Genomic DNA, 8,316 nt, shown 5'->3' with positions numbered 1-8,316 from the left:
CAGTTTCCATATTCATTAAACAGTTGTGTTGAGCATCAGGATAATGTATTCAATATTTTACATAATGTCAACTACATAATAGGTGTTCAATAAAGGCGCACTTTCAAAAACAATTAGCAGTGGTAATGAACTTCTGAGGCCGCTCCTTATTCCTGCATCCTTTTGTGGTTCCTTCCATGCCAGTGGTGTCCAACACATAACAGAAACAGCAACAAAAATATAACAACTTTCTTTTATTAGGCACTTACTCTGCCTCATACTGTTCTAAATATTTTTCTTGCATTACCTTAGGTAATCCTCACAGCAATCCTATGAAGTGGATTCTGTTATCATTTTTAGAGGTGAATTAAGATGATCACTTTAGAGGTGAAATAAAGAGGGGTTAGATAAATGGACCATGGCCGCACCTATGAAGGATTCAACACTGGAACCAAGGCCATGTGACACTGGAATACATAATGTCCTAGATGTTTTAGGAAGGCCTCAAAGCATTTTTCCAACTTTAAAGAGTCATGATTCAAATATGATATTCTTTAAATATTGAGTGCTATTTTTATTTACAAAAATAATCACTCATCTCATTTTTTTCTTTGTCCCATTTACTGTCTAATATTTCATTTCAGTTTTAAGTAACTAGAGATTTTGTCAACACAGCTGGGCAGTACTAAATTGTGGTTAAACTTGATAGTTCAGTTCAGTTCAATAATTTATCTGATGTGTGCAAGGTACCAGGTGGGGCCCTCAATACATATTATAGGAATACCATATAGTCCTTGGTTCAAAGAATTCATAGTTGGACCATCTTAAAAAAATTGAACTTGAAATAATTAGAGATGATGACAAAGAAAATTCAAACATAACTGAATTTAAAGAATTTTTCCAAAAATATCACATAATTATTGCCCCTGTGTGCCCAGCTAGCACTTTGCAAAGTGCCAAGGGGGCTGAACGAGACCAATGTGACTCTTGACCACAAGGAATTTACAAGCCTGTGAAGATAGGAACACTCACATATGCAATCAGGTGATAATGCAAACCAACACATTCATTCCTTCAACAAACAGATTTAGAGGCAACTACCAGCCGAGCTCATGCAGAGAGCTGCACAAGGGTAAACAGGTTCGGGCTGGCTCTGTCCCATGAATTGTACAATTTAAAATACATGATAAATTTTGTGAGAAGGGAAAAAAAAAGTCTCACTGTTTAGAGAGTTTATTGAGGACCAATGTAATTGAAGAAGGCCTTTTAAACGAGGGTGGAATTTGCCTCTGGTCTTCCACGAAGCATGGTAAAATGCCATTTAGTACTTAATTCCCAAAGACAGCAATCAACAAGGGCATATGAGGATGGTATTATTAATTTCTTATTGATTGCAAAAGACTCCAGTGGAAAATAACTACACTAACAAAATATGTATTCATATTCGCATGAACCTTAACACTTTATCAAGCTTAATACTTCTATTTCATTTCCTAAAAGAACTATGGTAAAACTAACCTCAAATCTGAAAATGTTCTTTACAAAGATTCCTATAAAATAATGTTAAAAAAACCGAAGTCCTGCACTATAGTTAAAATTGAGGTGTTTTCCTTTCAATTCAAAAACCTCAATTTTCAGACCTTAATATCTTAGACTTTTCAATCACAGGCAGTGGGAAGTTGGTTACAGAGAATAGTTACTATAAAGAAGGAGATTGCTGATAGCATACTTCTGAAGTACAACTGCTGCCTGTCATCTTAAAATGGTTAAGTAAGCAATCCAAAGAAAAATATGTTGAGGGGTATATTGCTAACTCAATCGAGATGAAGATGTAGGTAGGTCAAACCATATTTTTTTATTTCCTTTAATACTAGTAGATAGTGTAAGATGCCCAGCAATTTTTCTTTTTCTATATAATGGTCTAGAAGAGCTTTTCACAATGTAATTTACATAGTATCAGGGATTATCTTTTTATCTGCAAACTAAACAAGATGAAATTATGTCGGCACAAGTCTCCACAGACAAGGTATGTCAAAAAGATAAATTACATAATTTATATTTGCATTCCTTTGCATTTTTAATATTGTTATATTCTTTGCATTTCTAATTATATTTGCATTTTAAATATTGAATTCATTTTTAATTTTGGTGGTAAAATGATGTGATATAATTAGGAATGGACGGACACGAGACACTTTCAGAACCTTTCCTTTTACTTTAACTGCAATCAGACTTTTTTTCCCGTGACACCCCCAACTACTCCCAAAGACCACTGTCATCAAACTAGGCTCTAGCTGATCATTGATTTGGTACATCTCAGTATTATTCACAATTATTCTTGCCCTGTTCTGTAAGCAGATTATACACCCCCACCCTTATGAAGCCTTCTAGGCAGAATATACCCTCTACCCCACTATTAAAGCCAGTTATGTCAATGAATGTTTTACAGATGTCAGCACAATCTCTTGTGCTCTTGCCCCCTGCCACAAGAATGCATGTCCCAGATAAGGGCCACTCCATCAGCCTAGGTCCAGAAATGAGAGCATACATGGAATGGACTTGCAGATGACCCACAGCAGACCTGCGGTCAACTCTCAGCCTTCATGTAATGTGGGAAAGAAGGATATGTGAATATTATACTCCACTAAAATTCTAAAGTTGTAACATAGCAAAATAGTTGACACAATTAGCAGTAGCTATTAGTCTATCATATTGTCATACTATATGCATGCTATAAAATTACTGGACAAAAATATTACTAGCCTGTCACAGACACATTGGACTTACCTTTTCTCCTTGTGACTGCATTATGTGTGATGATCTGAAATGGAGTGAAGACAGAAAAATAAGAAAATTCAAGAATGTACTACAGAGTGATCTTCTTCCTCTTAGAGCACCCACAGAAACCACTCATGGCTTCTCTGTCTGCATCCTCTCCATACAAATATATTCTCTAAGGCACTAGCCCCATATCACATACCTGCAGGTCAGCCTATAACAGGCTTTACCTCAGAAGCCAAAGATCTATAACTATGCAAGTATTTGTGTTGTATAATATGGAGCTGCACCAAGAAATTAAGTGGCAGACAATGCCCATGACTAAAGTGAGCCCTGGATCCCCTCCAAAAGCAGTCTCTATATCATAACCATCAACTGTGAAAACAGTATGTATTTTATATATTCTACCTAATTGCTGGGTAACTCTGTATTTTAAAATCTTAAGCTCCTAGTTTTAATCTATTTTGTCCCATCAGAGTACTTCCTTTTCTCAACTTTCTCGTTTACAAGGCCATTTTTATTTTTGCCTCACTCTGTACTGATGGTCCCTAATCTACTCAGTCAGTTCCTTCTCTTCTATGATGTCTATTTTCAGACACCTAGGAGATTGACAGCTCCTAGAAATACCACTCACCTAACTGCTTCTTCCCCCTTCTTTCATACTAGGGCATAAACTTTACTGTATCTTAAACACATCTTCCTAAATGCCTCACGACTATGATAAACTTGACATGCTTACAACTGACGGGATCTTGTCCAAGTTTTGTGCACTTGCCAATTTTACAGAAAGTGCTGAATTGACTGTGTGTGTATTTGTGTGTCTGTGCTTACATCAAAATGTTAACTACAGTTCTGTCTAGCTGTTGAGATATAGGTCATTATTTCTCCCTCCTCCTACCTTATCTTTCTTTTCTGTTTTTTCCTTTCTCTTCCTCTACCTCTCCCTCCTCCACTAATTCATACCTCATCTCTGGTTATAACATTTCAATACACTTCTAATGATGTTTTTACAATGGAAGTAGCTTACTTTCTGTTAGCATCCAAGTACCATGAAGCCCATAGCTGTCAGCACTTGAAAGTTTGATGCCTAGCAACTCAGCTACTCATTTTCATCTTCCATGTCAGTTTGGTGCAATGTTTGCTAAGCGAGAAGGTTTGCCAACTATAGCTACCTCACACTACTTAAGGTTATGATATGAAAATTTTCCCATCCAAACATGGACATCACCTGTGTTAAGTGGATATAGTATTGGAGACCCTAAAATAAATCTGTATCACCAAATGTAAAATGTAGGTATAACAATCAATAAACAACAGCTCTGTTAAGCCTCCCAAGATAATCCAAACTCACTGGATAACTGATGAGAAGGATGTGACAATTAGTGTTCACCTGAAAGTGACTTTCAAAAGTGTGTCAATGTCATCATACAGTCATTCATCCAGTATAATTATTGAACTCCTACCATGTGCTAGATGGGTTGTGAATGCTCTTTAGAATGAAACTTTTGGTAACTGATAAAGGGTATTCAAAGAGAAAGTTTGAGTGTATTCTTATGTCAAGGATACAACAAATATGACCAAAGGAAAGAATATTCCAGCTGCATACCACAATTAACCTGGTTCATTCGAAAAGGGAAGACCAGGCCAGGTACAGTGGCTCACACCTGTAATCCCAGACCTTTGGGAGGCTGAGGTGGGCAGATCATGAGGTCAGGAAATCAAGACCATCCTGGCTAACATGGTGAAATACTGTCTCTACTAAAAATGCAAAAGTTAGCTGTGCATGGTGCCATGTGCCTGTAGTCCCAGCTACTTGGGAGGCTGTGGCAGGAGAATCACTTGAACCTAGGAGGCAGAGGTTGCAGTGAGCCACAATCGCCCCACTGCACTCCACCCTGGGCAACAGAGCGAGACTCCATCTCAAAAAAGAAAAAAAAGGGAAGATCAAACAGACCAGTTTGGGCTGACAGTCTCCTTCAAGATAATACATCTCTCTTTATTCTGACTGAAGTCAGTAGGGGTTTCTTTTCAAAATGTAAATATCTGTATTAAAAGGACTTTTTTCTTGATAATATAGAATTGTTTTTAAAAAGGAAATTAATCATAGAGAGAGTGGAAGTTTCCTTATAATTCCAACCTCCAAATGTAAACACTGTTAACAATTTGCTCTATACTGGTAGACTTTCTCATTGTATTTATTAATACATTATTAATAAATATATAGTTCTTCACAATATGCATACTGTTCTATAATCTACCAAATAATCTGCTGACTTTTTAGGAAGCAAGCTTACTTCTTATGCAGCTGAAACAATAAATAAGCAATGTGGATATTTTGAGCCACTTAGCATCTCTCTTGGTAAAAATAAATACATTTACATTGTTATTTAAAAGATAAATTCAAAATCTAGAGTTTTATCTCCCCACAGGGAAATAATTTTTTAAAAAACTTTAAGGATCAATAGGGTAACAAGTGGCAAGTTCCAATTGCTCTCCCATCTAATAAAATAATAAAATCAAATTTTCTGAGAAGATTCTGTGAAAATGGCAAAGTAGAAAACATCAGGAATCTGTCTTCCACCTAGACAACAATTGCACTGGCAGAACATGTCTGATGTAACTATTTTGGAACCCTGTAGTTTATTGAAGGATTGAAATTTTCAAGGAACAAGATGATGTTTTAGTCTGTTCAGGCTGCAATAACAAAATACATTAGACGGGGTAACTTATCAAGAATAGAAATTTATATCTTATTGTTCTGGAGGCTGGTAAGTTCAAGATCAAGTCACCAATGGTATCTAGTCAGATCTGCTTCCTCATAAACCACACCTTTTTGCTGTATCCTCATACCGTAGAAGGGACAAAAAAGTTCTCTCAGGCCTCTTTTATAAGGGCACTAATAAATAAGGGAATTGGAAGCCCTCATGATTTAATCACCTCCTAAAAGTTCCACCTCTTAATACTAGTGCATTAGGTTTCATCATATGAATTTTGGGGGACACAAACATTCAGGTCATAGCAGATGATAATTACAGTTAGTTTTAGTCAATTTCACCAATTAGCACAGTAGCAGCAATTCATAACCAACCCCTATCTCTGGCAGGCAGCCATATGCATATTCTAAGAGCAGCCTGCATGTAGCTAGAGGGAGTCACTGCGCTCAAAAAGCACTCGGTTTTCCAAATATTAGAGATCTGATCTCTGATTACTGATTTTTGCTTCTAATGCTAATAAGGCAGCCATTGTTGTTATATCTCCTCTCATTATTTCAAGCCCATCTCCTTCAGGCTGAAGTGAGTTTCAGAACACTTAAAGTGCTGGCACCCTCTTGCACTCTTCATTTTTCTCCTTTCCTTATTTGGGGAGCCAGACAGTAAAGACTAGGACATCCAAAAGTGTATTAATCCATTTTCACCACTGCTATGAAGAGTTACCTAAGAATGGATATTTTATAAAGAAAAGAGGTTTAGCCAGGCGCGGTGGCTCACGCCTGTAATCCTAGCACTTTGGGAGGCCGAGGCGGGTGGATCACGAGGTCAAGAGATCGAGACCATCCTGCTAAACCTAGTGAAACCCCGTCTCTACTAAAAATACAAAAAATTAGCTGGGCATGGTGGCACATGCCTGTAATCCCAGCTACTCAGGAGGCTGAAGCAGGAGAATTGCCTGAACCCAGGAGGCGGAGGTTGCAGTGAGCTGAGATCACGCCATTGCACTCCAGCCTGGATAATAAGAGCGAAACTCTGTCTCAAAAAAAGAAAAAAGAAAAGAGGTTTAATTGGATCACAGTTCAGCAGCCTTAACAGGAAGCATGACTGGGAGGCCTCAGGAAACTTAACAATCATGGTAGAAGGCAAAAGGGAAGCAAGCACCTTCTTCACACGGTGGCAGGAATGAGAGAGCAAGGGGGTAAGTGCCACACACTTTTAAATCATTAGATCTCTTGAGAACTAATTCACTATCATGAGAACAATTAGAAAAATATGGCCCCGTAATCCAATCACCTTCCACCAGGTCCCTCCCACAGCAGGCAGAGAACAGCCCTTTTGGCTACTTTCACTGGCTGGCATTGAATGTCTGTGGCTTTTCCAGGTGCATGGTGCAAACTGTCCATATATCTACCATTTTGGGGTCTGGAGGACAATGACCCTCTTCACACAGCTTCCTGACACAGTGCCCCAGTAGGGACTCTGTGTGGGGGCTCCAACACCATATTTCCCCTCCACACTGACCTAGCAGAGGTTTTTTATGAGGGTTCCAACCCTGTAGCAGACTTCTTCCTGGACATCCATGTGTCTGTACCCACAGGCCCAATATCATGTGGAAGCTGCCAAGGCTTGGGGTTTGTACCCTATGGAGCCACAGCCTGAGCTGTACCTTGACAGTTTTAGCCATTGCTGCAGCTGGAGTGGCTGGGACACAGGGCACCATGTCCTGAGGCCGCACAGAGCAATGGGGCCCTAGACCTGGCCAATGAAACCATTTTTCCCTTCTAGGTCTCTGGACCTGTGATGGGAGGGACTGCCATGAAGATATCTAAAACCCCCTGGAGACATTTTCCCCATTGTCTTGGCTATTAACATTTGGCTTCTCTTTACTTATGTCAGTTTCTGCAGGCAGCTTGAATTTCTTTCCCAAAAATGGACTATTCTTTTCTACCTTATGGTGAGGCTGCAAATTTTCCAAACTTGTACACTCTAGTTTTTTTTTAAATATAAATTTTCTTCACTTATGCAAATGAGCACAGAATTTTAGGAGCAGCCAGGCTACATCTTGAATGTTTTGCTGCTTAGAAATTTCTTCTGCTAGATGCTCTAAATTATCTCTCTCAAGTTCAAAGTTCCATAGATCCCTAGAGCAGGGTCATCGTGCCACTAGCCTCTTTGCTAAAGCATAGCAAGAGTGACCTTTGCTTCAGTTTCCAATAAGTTCCTCATCTTCATCTGAGACTCCCTCAGCCTGGACTTTATTTTTCATATCACTATCAGCTATTTGCTCACAACCATTCAACAAGTCTCTATGAAGTTCCAAACTTTCCACATCTTCCTGTCTTCTTCTCATACCTCCAAACTATTTCAAACTTTGCCCATTACCCAGTTACAAAGTCATTTTCCCATTTTCAGGTATCTTTATAGCAATGCCTCACTCCTGGTACCAATTTTTTGTATTAGTCTGTTTTCACACTGCTATAAGGAACTACCTGAGACTGAGTTATTTATAAAGAAAAGTAGTTTAATTGGGTCACAGTTCCACAGGCTTAATAGGAAGCATGACTGGAAGGCCTCAGGAAACTTACAGTCACAGTGGGAGGTGAAAGGAAAGCAAGCACCTTGTTCATGTGGTGCCAGGAGAGAGAAAGAGAGTAATCAGAGAAGTGCCACACACTTTTAAACTATCAGATATTGAGAGAACTCATTCACTATCATGAGAACAGCATGGGGAAATTTATCACCTTTATCCAATCACCTCCCACCAGTTCCCTCCGCCAACGTTGTGAATTAAAATTCAACATGAGATTTGGGTGGGGACGAGGAGCCAAAGCATATGAAAAAGCAACGG

Source organism: Aotus nancymaae, unplaced genomic scaffold (genome assembly GCF_030222135.1).
Source record: "Aotus nancymaae isolate 86718 unplaced genomic scaffold, 86718_ANA_hifiasm-v0.15.2.pri h1tg000036l, whole genome shotgun sequence".
Lineage (NCBI taxonomy): Eukaryota > Metazoa > Chordata > Mammalia > Primates > Aotidae > Aotus > Aotus nancymaae.
Note: the sequence above shows the minus strand (reverse complement) of the source record.